This window comes from Odocoileus virginianus, chromosome 7, assembly GCF_023699985.2.
Source record: "Odocoileus virginianus isolate 20LAN1187 ecotype Illinois chromosome 7, Ovbor_1.2, whole genome shotgun sequence".
Taxonomy (NCBI): domain Eukaryota; kingdom Metazoa; phylum Chordata; class Mammalia; order Artiodactyla; family Cervidae; genus Odocoileus; species Odocoileus virginianus.
Window position 1 is genome coordinate 21,199,689 of NC_069680.1, and position 17,195 is coordinate 21,216,883.

At 50.2% G+C, this 17,195-nt stretch overlaps 1 pseudogene; it reads left to right on the plus strand.

The window, feature by feature from the left end:
• The first annotated feature begins 292 nt into the window (after positions 1–292).
• On the plus strand, positions 293–6,734 carry LOC110138557 (microtubule-associated tumor suppressor 1 homolog pseudogene; annotated as a pseudogene).
• Positions 6,735–17,195: the final 10,461 nt, after the last annotated feature.

Here is a 17,195-nt window from a genome sequence, read left to right on the forward strand (position 1 = left end):
GGGGTAGCCCCCAAAGCCAGTGAGAGTGTCCTTGTAAGAGACATACTTTTTAGCGTTAACTAATCTGATTTAATACTCTATCTTCAAAGATCAAAGATTAAATCTGATTTAATACTCTCTACTCAAAGATCAGTTGTGAATCCCCCTTCTCCAAGAAGGCTCTACAGATGCCTGGGGTAGAATCCATCTCTTCCTCCCACACATTGTCCTGCCACTTTGTTTCTGCCTCTGCTCTGGCATTTGGACCTTCTGCTGCTTCTCGAGCAACATCAGTGCTTGACTGGCCGAGACCATGCTGGCCAAGACCGCCCTGGAGGACTGGCTGTCTTCTGGCTTTGGGTCCCCTAGGCTGCCTGAGCCAGGGTGCCAAATACTGAATTCCCACATGCTGAAATGTAACTTGGGTTTTACTTGACTTCATCAACCTGAATCCAGTTGTCTAATGAATGTACCTTCTGCTCATTACCAGATTTCTGCGAACTGTGTTGCATGGGTGGTGTGCATGCTAAGTCGCTTCAGTCTGGTCCTATTCTTTGTGACCCTATGGACTGTAGGGCACCAGGCTCCTCTGTCCATGAGGGTTCTCCAGGCAAGAACACTGAAGTGGGTTGCCATGCCCTTCTTCATGGGATCTTCCCGACCCAGGGATCAAACCCATGTCTCTTGCGGATGCTGCATCGGGGTGGGGGTTGGGGGAGAGGAGTGGGGAGGTTACAACAGTGAAGTTGCCCAGAGCCAGGGCCACAGTTCACAGAACCCCACCCTTTGAGCCCTGAATTGAGCATCACACCCTACAGGTAGGCCTCAGGTCCTTCCTCTGGCCCAGCTCCAAGAAAATGAGGGACTAGATCCACAAAAGACTGGGGGCAGCAAGCTCCCAGCCCTGGGAAGGAGGTCCTCTTTCAGTGGGAAAACCCCTAGAAGCATTCCCCTGTGGGGGGGTGGCTGTTTGGTTGTTTCCGGGTGGGGGACTTTTTTGCATTTGACTCTGCTTGGTGCCTCTGGCACGTTAGAGCCACAGTTACACCATGACACAACAGGACTCGTCATGCACGGTCCATCCTAAAGGAAATCAACCCTGAATATTCATGGACAGGACTGATGCTGAAGCTGAAGCTCCAGTACTTTTGTCACCTGATGCAAAATACCGACTCATTGGAAAAGTCCTTGATGCTGGGAAAGATTGAGGGCAGGAGAATGGGGCAACAGAGGGTGAAATGGTTGGATGGCATCATCGGCTCAATGGACATGAGTTTGAGTGAACTCTGGGAGATGGTGAAGGACAGGAAAGCCTGGCGTGCTGCAGACCATGGGGTCACAGAGTCGGACACGACTGAGAGACTGAACAGTAACAGGCACACACATCCCATGCACAGGTTTCTCTTTCACCTATTAAAGGAATCACAGGTCTGAGTCTGGCAGAGGAGGTCAGAGAATCACCTCTTTACCTCCTTGGACCGCCCCCCAGACACAGGAAGACAGATTTCATATAGGACACCAGTTAAATTTGCATTTCAGATAAGCAATGAATAACTTTAGCATAAGTATATTTCATGAAATATTTGGGGCATAATTATGCTTTAAAAAGTATTCAAATTTAAAAGTGTTCACATTTAATTCAAATTTAATGCATCCTGCATTTCTGTTTGATAAATATGGTAAAGCTACTCAAGCAGGATCTTAAAATGCTTAAGCCCAGAATCTCTGAACTGCTTCCAGGGAGGGTCTTCACAAATGAGGAGAGGAAGATCAGAAAAACCATACTGTGGAATCATTTCAGCTATGTGAGGCTCGCAAATGAATATCCAAATCTATGGCATAAAAAAGCCTAATCAGGCACTTGATGCAAATTATATAAAATATTTTTCAAGGGTATATTAGGTTGGATAAAGCCCATTAGCACACTTAAATTAATTCTATACTTGGCATAACAACACATCCACTCTCCCTTACTTGTTCTTCCAAGGGGAAATATTCAACCACTTCCGCCAGTCACCTGCTAGAATGCCCCGGTATCCCAACTGCCTGACAGTTATTGACTTTTGATGAATGACACAGCTCTCTCTTATAGGCTATCACTGCTTTGTTTTCAAACCTCACTTAATTGTTCGATGATTTCTGATGTGGTTTTTTTTTTTCCCTTTCCAGAGAAATAAATGCAAAGTGTTTATTCTCCAAAGGCCGTAAACAGAGCTTGCAGGTCTGGTTTCTATGACAACCCCACTTGATACAGCAAACCTAGATTATCTCTAATGACAGACATGAAGTTTAAATTGCACATTCTGAACAAACAGTGCTCTGCTGACCTTTTATTGAAAAATGGAATACAGGGTGATTAGCATAATGTGTTATATAAAAAGGAAAAACGTTGTATTTGCGGGCATTATGCACCAGCGATTAGCTGCACTGCTAGTCTTTAACAAACTGCTTGCCAGGATGGAGAGCTTGGGAAATTAAGATTTGCCATCTATCATTTTCAAATTCAGTAAAGTCTGCAGAGGTAATTGCACTAAACAGTTTTCAAATAACACATGCTGCTGTTTCTCTTACTTATTCAATTGAGTGCTTTAGCAGGGGAGTAAGACTAAAGAAGGAAATTTTACCCATTGCACCAAAAAAAAATAATAATTGTTGGCTCCAATAGCTATTCTGAAACATTCTATGCCTCTTAAGCCTTTAATGTAATTCCTGGAGGAAACCTGGGGTCTTGTGTTTCCTGGCAGCAACCAACTAGAAACTGCTCATTAGTGGTGGGGGTCCTGGGTTGGTTAACCAGAGATGGGGTCCAGGGGTGGCCTGCCCGCTGAATACCTGGGACCAAGTTCTCTGCCACCATCAGCTGCAAAAGAAAAGACTAGAACGTTTGGGTGCTGGAGTGAGCCACCTGGTTCAAATCCTGGCTTGGCCTCATACCTCCTTGGAAACTCGGGCAAATCACCTGGCCTCTTCAAGACTTGGATCCCTTTGCTGCACAACGGGAATTATACTCAGTGGGAATTCGGTTCTAGTCATAGGACCCACTTCATGGGATCATTACTAGGATTAAAGAAAGCAGCATGTAATAGGTTTAGGGCCAGTTCTCAGTGACCATCAGGTGCCTTCATTGCTCAGAGCTCAGGTTCTGCTTGTTTCTGCGGGAGTGTGTTCAAACAGAACTTCTCCTAATAGCACTTTGGGCTGTAATGGGACACTGTGGAATATGGGAACAGCATTCGCTTCTTCCTTCACCCACACCTGCTGAGCATCGGCTATTCAGGGATACATCACTGATTATGACACAAACAGAATCTGACCCCGATGCTTAGCTGTGTGACTTTGTGCCTGTCATTCAGCCTCAGAGAAGAAATCATATTTATGTCACTCCATCGTCATAACGGTTTCCCGGTGGTAAAGAACCCGCCTGCCAATGCAGGAGGCACAAGAGACTTGCATTCGATCCCTGGGTTGGGAAGATTCCCCTGGAGATGGAAATGGCAACCCACTCCAGTATTCTTGCCTGGACAGTCCCCTTGGACAGAGGAGCCTGGTGGCCTACAGTCCATGGGGTCACAAAAGAGTCAGACACGACTGAGTGAACATTCACACACACACACACACACACACACACACAATGCTTGTAACAATCCTGGGGGAAGGAGAGCATTCCCATCATCTCCATTTCACACGTGTGGACACTGAGGCTCAGAGCGATGACCAGGCGGCTGGGTGTGGCACACTAGAGCTTGTCACAACACTTCGAGTGCCGTGACAATGCCTGCCCCCGGCGCTCTCACCTGCCCCCCAGTCTGAAGAGGTAGGTGTTAAATAGCCCAGTGTCCTCGACCATCCCTGCAGGTCCATCTGGGGGCCCCGTGACCGCTGAGCCTGCATCTCACCAGCGCGAGGCCACCACTCTCAGAATCTCAGCCTCTTGGACCCTTGTTCTGCGTGTTCCCGGGGCTCCCGTGGGCTCAGGCATGGTCTTTGCTCACCTTCCTCTACTGCAGACTCTTCAGTGCTGCCCACAAGCCCCTCTGGAGACACATCCCACCCCACCCTGGCGCTGGTATTCAGACACCATTTCCCAGGGCAGGAAATCTTCCAGGTACCCACGGTGTTCCCCCAGCCCTGGCGGTATCCAGGCTCAAACGGCCCAGGGGCTCTCCTGGTCAGGGTCCCACATTGTCCCCAGGCCCCCAAGCAGCACCACTGGAGCCCCACATCTTGCAAAGTTTCCCCAAGGCAGCCACTTCTGTTACCTGAGTCACGGGACTCAGAGCCAGTTCTTTGGGCAAGGGTGAGGGAGGCAAACGGGGTCCTCCCCACCACCCTAGTCTCCCTCTTGGCCCCAGGCACACTGCACCCAAATCTTGTTTCTCCTTCTTGGGCCAAGCAGAAAATAGCCCTCATGCAAATATGTATTTTTAATTTCCTGCCTGCCTAATGACCTCAAATCCAAACAGCCCCTAAGCTGCAAAACGCAATGGCTGCACTGTTATTATCCCCATTTCTCAGAGGAGACACCGGGCTCCGGAGGCCAGGTGGCTTGCCCGAGGTCACCCCAAGCTAATGGAGGGTGTGGCCAAGGCCTGCATCTCACGGGGCTGACACCAAGCCCAAACCCAGTGTCTTCCCAGCCTGCCCTTGGATGCCAGGAGGAGCTAAAGTGTCCGAATTCCATACATGCACAGGAATCGGACAAACTTCCGAGTTTCTGGGTCACCAACCATGCTTATTTTTATAGGCTCGGCCTCCTTTCAAAGCACAGGGTCTTACTGGCTCCAGCAATGGATTATCCCTCAGAACATAATTGCCAACAAGACCCAAATGACTGAATCTACAAAATGTTTCGATTCCAGAGAGCAGCCACAGATCAGCAGAGACCCTGGCAGACCAGCTGTCACCAGCAGCTCGGCCCAGAGCTGGTGTCCTCTCCCGCTCTATGAGCCCCACTCTCAGGCCACCAGGAGATCCCCCACCTCCTTCTTTGCAGTAGAGACATCCATCTCCTCCCAACAGGTGAGAGGCACTGCTGGCCTCCTAGGTAACTCACTCACTTCCGCTTCGGCGAGCAAACCCTCCTTACTGCTCTGGAGAAAACCCTCTTCATCACAGAAAAAAAAACACCCAGTTTCTCCAGGAAGCTGGGGCAAAGCCATACCTGGCATTGGCCCAAGTTTGCCAATTAGAATCCAGATGTACACAACTAAAGCCCCAAACCAGCCACCTCTGAAGCACAGCGTTCCTTTGACCCAGCAGACAGGATAGCCCTGATATTCTGAAGCTGGAGAAGAAGCCATCACTGGCCTTTCTGGAGCGTGAAGGGGGGTGGGGTACATAGCACCAGCATCCATTCTGGCAGGTGTAAGAAGATGCCTGGTCCCAGAGGAGGGAGAACCCAGGCAGGCAGAGAGGATGTCTGCTCTCCATTCCCAGGATAAAGCTTGTCCAAAGCCTGGAATCCCAAATAGAGGGTGGAAAAGGATGAAATACAAACTTTACAGCAGAGAGCCCGGCGAGCAGTGCAGTGGAAAATCACATTGGTACCCTGAGCCCTTAGGTACGATGCACCAATAAGACTTCCCCTCTCTGGTCTTTTTCCCCAAATCTGCAAGCTTAGTCCCCAGGAGAAAACGTCAGGTATACCCACGCTGAGGGATGTTCTACAAAATAGCTAATGGCTTCTCTCAAATGTGTGCAGGTAATGAAAGGTAGAGAAAGACGGCAAAAGCAGTCACAGACCAGAGGAGACATGTGATGGCTATAAATAAAAACACGCGATGACTGGAAGCAAACTAGGATCCTGGATTGGATCTTAGAACAGAAAAACGGACTCAGTGGGTAAAACTGGGGAAATCTGAATGAAGTCTGTAGTTTCATTAACAGTAACACCGTAATGACAATTTCTTAGTTTTGGTAAATGCACTGTGGGCACTTAAGATGTTGACACAAAACTGAATGGGAACACACAGGAAAGTTGTATTATCTTTCCAAATCTCGGGTAAATCTAAAACCACTTCCAAATTAAAAGTTTTAAAAATAAACCCCCCTTGGGACTTCCCTGGTGGTCCAGTGATTAAGAATCCGCCTTCTTTCAGAAATCAAGAAAAGCCATGAAATGGAAAAGAAATCCCTCAAGGATCTGCTTTACGAGAAGCAGAAATCACTAGAGAAACAAAATCAATGATCTGAAGAGTGAAAATGATGCTTTAAATGAAAAGTTGAAATCAGAACAGAAAAGAATATCAAGAGAGAAAGCAAATTTTAAAAAGCCCTCAGATCATGTATCTGGAACAAGAGTTAGAAAACCTAAAGCTGTGTTAAAGATCAAGAATGAGAGGCTGTGCCAATGGGTCATCGAGTGAATGAAGGAGAAACTAGTGGACAAGGACACAGCACTGGTGGACAAACTGGAGCAATTCCAGCAGGAGCATGAAGAATTGAAAGCTCGGATGGACAAGCGTGGCAGTTTCCAGGCAACTTTCTATGGAGCAGGCGGTCCTGCAGGAGTCGCTGGAGAAGAAGTCCAAAGTCAACAAGCGCCTCTCCACGGAGAATGAGGGGCTGCTCTGAAAGCTCTGCAAGGGGACCCTCTGCAGCCCCAAGAGGTCCCCCACTTCCAGACACCCCAGAACTCTGGCTCCTTCCCCAGCCCCAGCACTTCTCACTCAGATGGCCTTCCTGGGAGCCAGAGGCAGACTGACGGAGTCTCTGCAGGACTGACCCGTCCCACAACTGCGCACCACCCACCCTAGAAGTGGGAAGTCATGGCTTCCTGAACCGGCTCCTCCTACGTGAGACCGGACTCTGGAGGAAGGCTTCGGACCCAGTCCAAAGATGCTATGGGAAGGGATCTACACGGACACTGTTGTACAAAACACAGAACAGGAAAACCTTGGTCATTGCCTTTTTCACCTATGCGTAAAGGGGGAAAACCCTCAGGGCCTGTTAAGATAAAGATTTATATAACCTTTGTGACCTTATATAAACTTTGTAATTTATATAACTTTCACCACACAAAAAAATAAGAATCCGCCTTCCTATGCAGGGGATGCAGACTTGCTCTCTGGTCAGGGAACATGCCGCAGAGCATGCACACCTGGAGAGTCCTGGGCTCTGCAAGAAAGTCACCGAAATTCTCCCCTTTCCCCTCTGCCTTCCTCTCTGCCTTCCTCTCCTGGCCGTTCTGTTCTTTGTCCCTTGCCAACCCAACCTACCCATCCTCATCTGTTGATTCCACTTTGCTGTCCCTTCTTCCATAGAGAATAGAGCCCATCTTTGCAGGGAGAGACAAGGCCTCCCATCTTAGGAGGCTGAGCTCACTCCCCAGGGTAGCCGGTCAGTCACCCCTCCACCTGGCTTCCAGGATTGGTTCAGACTTTGGTCTTTCACAGGACTTTAATGAGTGAGAGTTGGGGCTGGGACATTCCCTAAAATTACTGGAGGAGAAGCAGACTCTTTCCAATGGGGTTGTTAAGCTAGTGGAGTATAAACCTGGGGCTAGAGAATAGCCCCTCTTCCAGAATGAAACCAACCACAAGTAAAGCAGGTGAGCAGTGGAGAGAGAACTGCTGTCTTGGTTTGAGTCCCTGGGCCCAGCCATGTCTCAGGCTAGTGCCATCATCAGACTGGTACCATCATCAGAGTTTCTCAGTTCTGTAAGTCAATATCGTGGGCTTCTCTGGGTGGCTCAGATGGTAAAGAACTTGCCTGCAATATAGGAGACCTGGGTTCAATCCCTGGGTCAGGAAGATCCCCTGGAGAAGGGAATGGCTACCCACTCCAGTATTCTTGCCTGGAGAATTCCATGGACAGAGGAGCCTGGTTTGGGTTAAACTAGTTAGACTGGGGTTTCTGTTGCTCACAACTTCCAATGCTAAGCCTTCCCTGGGGACAAACTCTGTAAGCCTCTCCTCCCTTCCCCAGATGCTCATACTCACCTCCCACACACCCTGGGACCAACCATGCCTGAAGGCAGAGGGATGAGATGGTTGCACCAGCCCTCTGGGGTGCTGACCTAACATTGGAGTTTGGGTTGCCCCTGCAGCAGCCTCTGAGAAAAGGATACAAGTGCCGAGAGTTGATCTGGGAGGGGGTCCCTGGAAGCTCAGGTAGGGGAGTGAGGGAAAGAGAGAGGGAAAGGTGTGTTCACAAGATCATCGCCATGGGTGACTGGAGTTGAGTCCTGGTGAGGACCTCTGGAGAGAGTGCAGACCACTACTCAGACTTGCCCACCTAAGGACTAAGCAAGCTGGGGGTTTGTACACCAAATCTCACCCGTCCTGCATTGAGGTCTGCTCCTGAAGCCATTAGTTAATTAATTACCATTTCTGGACTGCCCCACACACAGGGCAAGTGCATGCCCATGCAAAGTAGGAAATGCTTCCAGGAAGAATCCATTGGCATCCTCGGAAAGGTGAGTGCTGGGGTGGGGTGGGGAGGTGGGGGTGTGTGCAGGACACAGCAGCGGATGCTGCATCCACGGCCAGCATCAAGGAAACTGGGCTCCTCATCTCCTGCTGTTTTCCAGCCTCTGAGGAGTCCCTCTGACCTGTCCCCTCAAGTCCCAGGCCATGTGTTCTGCCTTCTCATCAACACCCCAGTCCGCCACGCCTTTGGGACCATGCCCTGTGGACAAGGGCACGCTGTGTCCACATAGGTTTCCCTGTCCCAGGAGTGTTGGCCCCACCGCAGCTGGGAGCTCTGGTTCCGAGGTGACTGCTCCAGGGGTGACTGGTGGAGCACCTGACGTTGTTCAGCTCTCTGACCCCATAACCTCTTCTCCTGAGCTAAACCCTTCTGACCTCAACTCCTTTCCCTTCTTCCACAGGCTCCTCCCTCATCAAAGCACCTCATCCCAACACTCCTGAAGTTCCCAAAACCATACTTCTTCCATGACAGCTTCCCAGCCTTGTCCTCCCTGGAGAAAATTCAATAGGAGCGAGTGGAAATTCAGCAGGAAAGGATGGCTTAACAGATGGTGCTAACTCAAGTGGGTATCTTTCTGGATGAAAATAATGTGGATCCCTACCTCAGACTCTTAAGTTCTGTTGGCAAAAGTAAGTTCCAGCTGGAATAAATGTTTACACGCAAAAATGTAAAACAAGAAAAATGATTTAATTTAGGAGACAAGAAAATATGAAGTCCGTATTGGCAAATCTTTTTTCATAGAGATGGGAAATTCAAAGCATACAAAAGAAAATAAAGACATCTTGGCAAAAAAATATTAAATTCTTGAATAGCAAAATATATAATAAATTAAGGAAACAAACTGTGAAGTGGGAAAATATTTACATTTGAGAGAGAAAGTGTTAGTAGCTGTCCTAGATAAAGAGCTCTCACAAACTGGGGCTTCCCTGGCAGCTCAGTGGTGAAGAATCTGCCTGTTAGCGCAGGAGATCGGGTTTGATCCCTGATCCAGGAAGATCCCAGATGCCTCGGGGCAACTAAGCCCGTATAACACAACTCCTGAGCCTCAACTGGAGAGTAGTCCCCACTCTCTGCAACTAGAGAAAGCCCGCACAGCAACAAAGTCCCAGCACAGTCAAAAATAAATAAAATTACAAAAAAAAAAAAAAAAGAGTTCTCACAAATTGATAATAGGAAGACAAAGGAAAAGCATGCAAAGGATAGGGACATAACTTCAACATAAATTCATTACATTTCAAATCTAAATGACAATTAGCATACAAAGGCCAAAAAAAAAGTTAGCAAGTAGAAGAAGCATCTGGGTGACAAGGGGACTTGATCTGAAGCCAGCTATTGATTTCCACCAGAAACTGCACAGCACAGAACCTAAAAGCCAGGATTGTGCCAATTCACGGTCCCGGCTTCAAACTCCAGCTCACCTGTGGTGAGGTGCTGCAAGATGCTGTTTGTATTCATAATACACTATGCACAGTGACCTGCAAGCAGTAACTCTATTCACACTAACTCTGCACATGACAACATCATTGCCAAGGTCTTGGAAGATGGAGAAAGCACCTTTCTGGATGGTTACAGTGAATTCCCAGCCCAGAACCACCTGCTGCGAACGTGCTGTATTATGGGTTGGATTGTGTCCCCCATAAAGATAAACTGGAGTAAATTCCCAACACCTGAAAATGTGACCTGGTGTGAAACCAGGGTCCTTGCAGATGTGATTGGTTAAGTATGAGGTCACACTGGGCTAGGATGAGATCCTAATCCAATCCAGCTGGCTTTTCCTTTTCCTTTTTTGAACTGCTCCAGGTCTTAGTTGCAACAGGCAGGATCTTCTTATCTTCCTTGCAACGGGCAAACTCTTAGTTGCAGTATGTGGGAGCTGGTTACCTGACCAGGGGTCAAACCCGGGCTCCCTGCATTGGGAGTGTGGAGCCTTAGACACTGGACCAGGAAGTCCCTGGCATCCTTACAGAAAGGAAGAGACAGAGATAGCCCACAGAGGGAAGGTGGTCATGTAAACAGAGAGGAAGAGATGCATGATTCTGCCACGAGGCAGTATCCACCAGAAGCTACCAGAGACCAGGATGGAGCCTCCCCTACAGGCGCCAGAGGGAGCCGGGCCCTGCTGACACTGTGGCTACAGGCTTCTGGCCTCCAGAATTCTGAGACGACAGAGGTCTGTTGTTTGAAACCACCTGTTTACAGTACCTATTACAGCAGCCCTGAGAAACTAAGACAGATTTTAATTGACTTTTCATTTTGAAGTTTGCAAATAAAAGTCAGTTCAATCACAATGCTGTGAACAGTGTACCGGTCCCCTTCCAGGGAAAGGGTTCCTAGATATACAAGAAGTTGATGGGGGTTACATGTGAAATCAAGCCTGAACATTCATTGAAAGGACTGATGCTGAAGCTGAAGTCCAACATTTTGGCCACCTGATAGGAAGAGCTGACTCACTGGAAAAGACCCTGATGCTGGGAAAGATTGAAGGCAGGAGGAGAAGGGGGCAACAGAGGATGAGATGGTTGGATGGCATCACCGACTCAATGGACATGAGTTTGAGCAAGCTCTGGGAGATGGTGAAGATGGGAAGCCTGGCGTGCTGCAAAGAGTTGGTCATGATTTAGTGACTGAACAACAACATGTGAAAAGATGCCGTGATGAGGGTTCCCTGGTCAAGCAGTCAGGGAAACACTGGCCTAAACGTTCAGAGGACTTCTCAATTGCAGGACTCCATGAGGCTCTTCTCATGGGAGCATTCTTCATGATTACCCCAGACGGGACGCAGGAGTGGGCTCATGTATGTGACCACAGAACTCTCTTTCCAGAGCTGTTGGTGGGACTTGTTTGTACAGAGTGGAGTTTGGAAAAGTCTGCAAGAGACCATACAGAGGTGAAGGAGGAAAGGACACCCCCCTTGGAGCTCCAGCCCCACAGTATCCTTGTGGGGGTAACCTCAGGGTGGCCTCAGAGCTCAGGCTCTGGGGGCTGTGGCATCTACAGATCTGTAGCCACGAGCACTACCTCCAGCCCCATTTCTGACCCCAATTCCTGCATCTCCTGCCTCAGCCCCTCCTCACCTCCCCACGTTCTCACACCACCTTGTATTTTCTGTCCTCCTTGCTAAGTAGTCTCTTTGTTTTACCCAAGAGACTTGGTTTTATCCAAGAGACTTGGACAATTTTCTAACTGTCCATCCCACCCCACCTGTCAGCAGGCATTTAACCTCACCTAATATCTTCAGTTTGATGGGGGAATGATGTGGCTCCTTAAAAAAGAAGCTGGATTTCTAAACACTGAGTCATTCACCCCAGGGAGCACGCCTGAGGGAGAAGTAGGTCAGCCTGGGGCGAGCCTCCCTGCCCACCCCCAGGAGGAGAAGCACCAGCAGAATAAGGCCAGCTCACCGTGGGTCAGGGCTGTTCTGAGGGCTTCATGCCGGCTCCCTCGTTTACACTAAGAATCTCTCAATCTTTCATATGAAATCAAGGCACAGGGAAGTGAGAAGGAATGGAAACCCAGCAACCAGGCTGCCCTGCTGACAAGACACTGTAGCAAGAGACTCAAGTTACCATTCATTCACTCATTTATTCATTCATCAAACATCTGAGAGCCGGCCCGCCCCTGAAGACGCTTGCATTGGTGGATGAGTTGGACAAACAGAACCCTACTTATAACAATGGGTATCAACATCTGCTGGGAGGAAGTCCAGGGTGCCATGGGACCACCTGGAGGGGCATCCAGCCTGGACTTTGGGGGTAGTCAGGGATAGCTTCCTGGAGGAGACAGTCACTGAGCCAAATCTTGAGAAAAAGTGAGAGGTGGCCAAGTGGAAGGGTGTTCCAGCTCAAGGAAGCACATGTTGGGGAGGGGGTGGTTTAGAGACCAGAAGACAACAAGGGCCTTTGGGGGCACTTGGGCAGAAGGAGGGGCAGCGAGAGACTAAAGCCAATTAGAGTCAAGAAAGCTCTCTGACCCGCAGCCACAAACCTCAAGCTGGAAAGTCTGGATTTGGACCCTGACTCTATTTCTAGCTGTGTCACCCTGGGCAAGTTAAAGAGCCTTTCTGGGCTTCGGCTTCCACATCTGGAACTTGCAGAATGGAGCAGTACCTGCTGCTGGGAGGGAGAAATGAACTACCAAGTGTCAAGCACTTGGTCTGGACAGAGGAAGCCCCGCCCAGCAGTGTCATCACCATCAGCTGGCGGGACTCAACCCCACAACTGACAAAGTACTAGGTTACTCGGTCCCCCAGACAGGGTCCACCAGAGCACCGAGGCGGGCTTGGGGCTCCCACAGAGGGGGAAAAGAATGAGTCTTCAAGCCAGCGAGACCCCAGGAAAAGCCACCCTCCCGCCATGGACAGTGAACTTCCAGATTGCCTCCTCCTTCCTAAGATAACACTATGCCAAGAAATTCCACTGAGATTCCAAGATAGTTCACTTTGAGTTTCTCCCAAGCCTAACTAGAAACACACAACGCACATGCACACACACATCACAAGGGAAACCCAGAGCTTGTTTTCTCTCTCTGCATGGTGAAGCCCACCGACATGGAAAACATCACAATGCCTGCCTCTTATCTGGCCAGGTGTGGGTGGGCAAGATGGTGGGAGGCGGATGTGGAACTCCCCCCACCTCCACGGTGGAGTGGGCTGGGGGCAGAGGGGGCTGTAACAGGGGTCATCTCTCCCCAAGCCTGGAGTATTTGAAAGGGATGCAGTTGGTTCAGCCCATAATAATGTCCAGACTGATCCCGGCTAGGGCTGCATCATTTCCCATGAAGAGTCCCAGTAATCTCCCTGGAGAACTTGTCAGGGGGACATTGAGCCAGCTAGTCCCTCGATCCTTTAACACAGGTTCCCAGAACTGATCATGTCCACTCTGGATGAGACATGCCAACCAGTGCAGGAGCTGCAGCTCATGACCTCTGACCTCGGTATCCACTCTACCTTTCAGACTCAGTCATCAGGGGCTCTGTGTAAGTACCGGCCCCCACAAAGAGAAAGCACATGTTGTTCTGATTTATAGAACACTCTGGAGCCCCTGCTTCTGAGCACTGATCCTTTAAAATGACCCTGATCACACTAAATCATATAAAAGAAACTTTGCATTTTACCACAAAAAAAAAAAGTTTTAATCTTTGGTGAAATAAACAGCTTGCTGACTCATGAATGTCACCAACTGCATTTAGTAGCGCCTTGTTTTGGCATCGTGCCTCTCCTATCAGAAGGGAAGGGCAGGTTGCTGAGCTGAAAGGTGAGACATGTCTAGACTGGGTCCCTGAGCCCCTCATGCTGGACTCTGTTTCCCGAACCGGGCTTGTGTCTGCCTCTGGCATCTGTCCCATCCAGTGATGACGAAGCTCACTGCATGCTCACCTTGATTGCCTGCCAGCCCCTGCATCTCCTCGACCTTGAGGGGCCCTGGAACGAGTCACATCTATCTCCCCATCTGCCTCAAAGTCCCCCTTGCCTGGCCTCACCCAGCAGCTCTTCTCATCTTGAGATTAATGCCTATGAAGTGAGGGATGCTCGCCACCCTAGCTCATGCCTTACGTTGGAACCCAAGGGCACCTGCTCCAGGGGCCATCACTGCCACTCCCCTGTCTCACAGTGTGCTGGGGACAGGGCTGAGCCCTTTAGGTAAATTTCCTAATTTATCCTCAAAACCACTACATGGAGCAGATACTATTATTCCCATTTTCCAGATGAGGAAGTAGAGGCTCAGAGGGGTTAAGTCACAGATACAAGGCCATACGCCATAGTAAGGGTCCAAGCACTGCAACACAGGATATCCCCAAACCCACTGTTCTCTCCATGTTCCCTGAGCCAAACGAGCAGCCCCTGCTCTAGACTGCTCTTTTTCTGATGGTCTGGAAGGGTCCCCTCTTTCATTTTTGCCTTGTCCCATCATGGTCCCTTTAGTACCCAACACCCTGGGCTGGGCTTTTGTTATGAAATGAATTTTGATCCCCCCCAACTCAAAGCCCTAACTCCCAATGTGACTGTATTTGGACAAAGGACCTGTAAAGAAATCTTTCAAGTTAAATAAGGTCAAGCAGGTGGGGCCCTAATCTAATAGGACTCGTGTCCTTACAAGAAGAGGAAGAGACAGCAGAGTCCTCTTTGCCTCCCTCCCTCTCCATCCTTCCATCTCTCCTCTCCTAACCGCACCCCCCTTCCTTCTGTCTACAAACCTACTGAGTGAAGTCCACAGAAAGACACAGCGAGGTGGTGGCTGCCTCAGTTCAGTTCAGTTCAGCCACGCAGTCATGTCCGACTGTTTGCGACCCCATGGACTGCAGCACGCCAGGCCTCCCTCTCCATCACCAGCTCCTGGAGCTGCTCAAACTCATGTCCATCAAGTCGGTGGCTGACCACAAGCCAGGAAAACAGACCTCACCAGAAACGATCCCTGTCAACACCTCAATCTCAGATTTCCAGACTCCAGAAAAACTGAGAAAATAAGCCTCTGTGGCTGAAGCCTCCTTGTCTGCAGTGTTCTGTTGTGGCAGCCGGAGCCAACTAACCCAGCAGAGAAAGCAGGGAACTCGAGGACGCCTTTCTCCCTCACTTCCGGCCGCCCCTTCACCCAGACAGCTCAGGATGGAGTGCAAATCAATGAGGAATAAGCGAGCGTATTCGTGAACAGTACAGCCCTGCAAATCTGAAGACTGGAAGCTTCTTGCGGGTGACCTGTGCCTCTGGGGCTTTCTTTGCCAGTGTCTGCCCTGGGGTCTGTGACGGCAGATCAGTGTTCTGAGACCACCTCATTTATGTGAATCTTTGAGATTACTGGGTTTTGTTCTAGGGACTTCTATTGCTGTTACTTTGCCCTCCAAAAAATATCCCAGCAGTTCCTGGGGCAGTGAGCAGACAAGATCACCCTGTTTCCCACCCCATGCTTTAGGGGCCAGAGCATGTCCCCCGCACAGGCAGTGCACCGACCCCAAGCCCTGGATGTGCAGGGAGCCGCACCTAGTTCTCTGCATTCGGGAACCGGAGACCCCCGTGGGTGACTGGATCTCGGCTCAGCTAAACCATGAGTGCCCATCCCCAGGTAGGTCGAGTCCATTGGCGCCTTTTCTCGCTTGCCTGATCTGAGTGCTTTCTCTGTATGGAAGGAGATCTGAGCTCTCTGAATTCTCACAGCTGACTCCAGGAGAAGGTAGTATTACTATCCTCACTTTGCCTGCGTGCATACTAAGCCCCTTCAGTCGTGTCCAACTCTTTGCCACCCTCTGGACTGCAGCCCACCAGGCTCCTCTGTCCATGCGATTCTCCAGGCAAAAATGCTGGAGTGGATCGCCGTGCCCTCCTCCAGGGAATCTTCATGACCCAGGGATCGAACCTGCGTCTCTTACATCTCCTGCATTGGCAGGTGGGTTCTTCACCACTAGCACCGCCTGGGAAGCCCTATTCCCACTGTACTGGGAGAAACTGGGGTCTGAGGAAGTAAAGCAGTTCACCCAAGACCCCAGAGTGGCAAAGGATGGAGTAGGATTCAAACCACACTCGGCTTCCCTCCAGAGCCCACCCTCTGAACCTCCACCCAAGACCACAGGAGACACCCACCCGGACACTCAGGATGGCGGCACACAGCCAGCGTGCAGTGACACGGAGCAGAGCTCTTCCTGGGCCTCAGGAAAGAGTGGCCAGATGGGACCCCAAGCCCTGGGTGCTCAGAGACCACCCAATCAGCTTCCCCAGCCGCTCTCAGCTACACAGTCCCCGGAAGCAGGACGCTGTGTAGAAGGCTCTGCTCTGAGTCTCCTCAGGGCTCCTCTGAGATTCCCCCTAAAGCCCTCAACATCCACCCACATAGAGCTGGGTCTCATACTGGCTCCAGTCCCCAGAAAGGCCCAGAAAACCAAAATCTCATGTAGAAGCAGAGACTGTGCCCACGCCTCTCCCAGCGACAGCAGTGATGTGGAAGACCCCCTAACCCACAATTGGCGCCCACTCCAGGGGCACAAAAAATGAAGCAATAACTTACCCATCCTGCTCAGCAGCTTACAAAGATTCCACATGCCCCAGCTCACATAATCCTCAATAACCCCGTGCAGAGAGTGAGGCTTGTCAGATGAATCCTGTGTTCACCAGGCAGCAACAGAGGCTCCAAGGAGGCTCTGCCCAGGGTCCCGAGCTTCAGTGGTAGACTTGGTTACAAACTATCGACTCTGCCCACAGATCGCCAGCGTTCCCCTCCACTCCTCACTGCTTTCCTCAATGTTTCCAAGGGTCTGGGTCCTGGCCTGGAAATGCTAATCCATAAACCAGAACCCTGGACAAGACAGCCATGTACGGCCACACAGGTTACACACTGCACAACCCCAAGGGTCGCCATTCATGTGGACTATAATGTCTGGAGCTATGCTCTGAGTCCAGACCCCACCTGGGCCTGGCCCAGCATCTGCTCGATTCCATGGAGCCCAATGCTACCCTGCCCTGTCTTCAAAGGCTCCTTCAACTGGGCCACAGTAGCCTAGATATAGTTCCAGCTAGACACAGTAGTCTAGCCACTCAAGAGTCCATCCTAACCTGTTCTCACACCAAGCCAGGTCCCGGTGGAGGCCAGGGCACACCCCCTTGGGGGCCTCTCCAGAAGACTGAAAGGTCACAGAGCCTGGGGGGCTTTCTTGATGTCGAGTTGGCGGGAAATCCACACCCAGAGCTGCACATCACCTGCACACCCATTGGCTCTGCCTTCCAAAAGGCCTGCAGACCCATTATTCCACGTCTGCTGCATAAACATCTGCCCTGAATGAATCCAGACTGAGTCCCCAGCAAG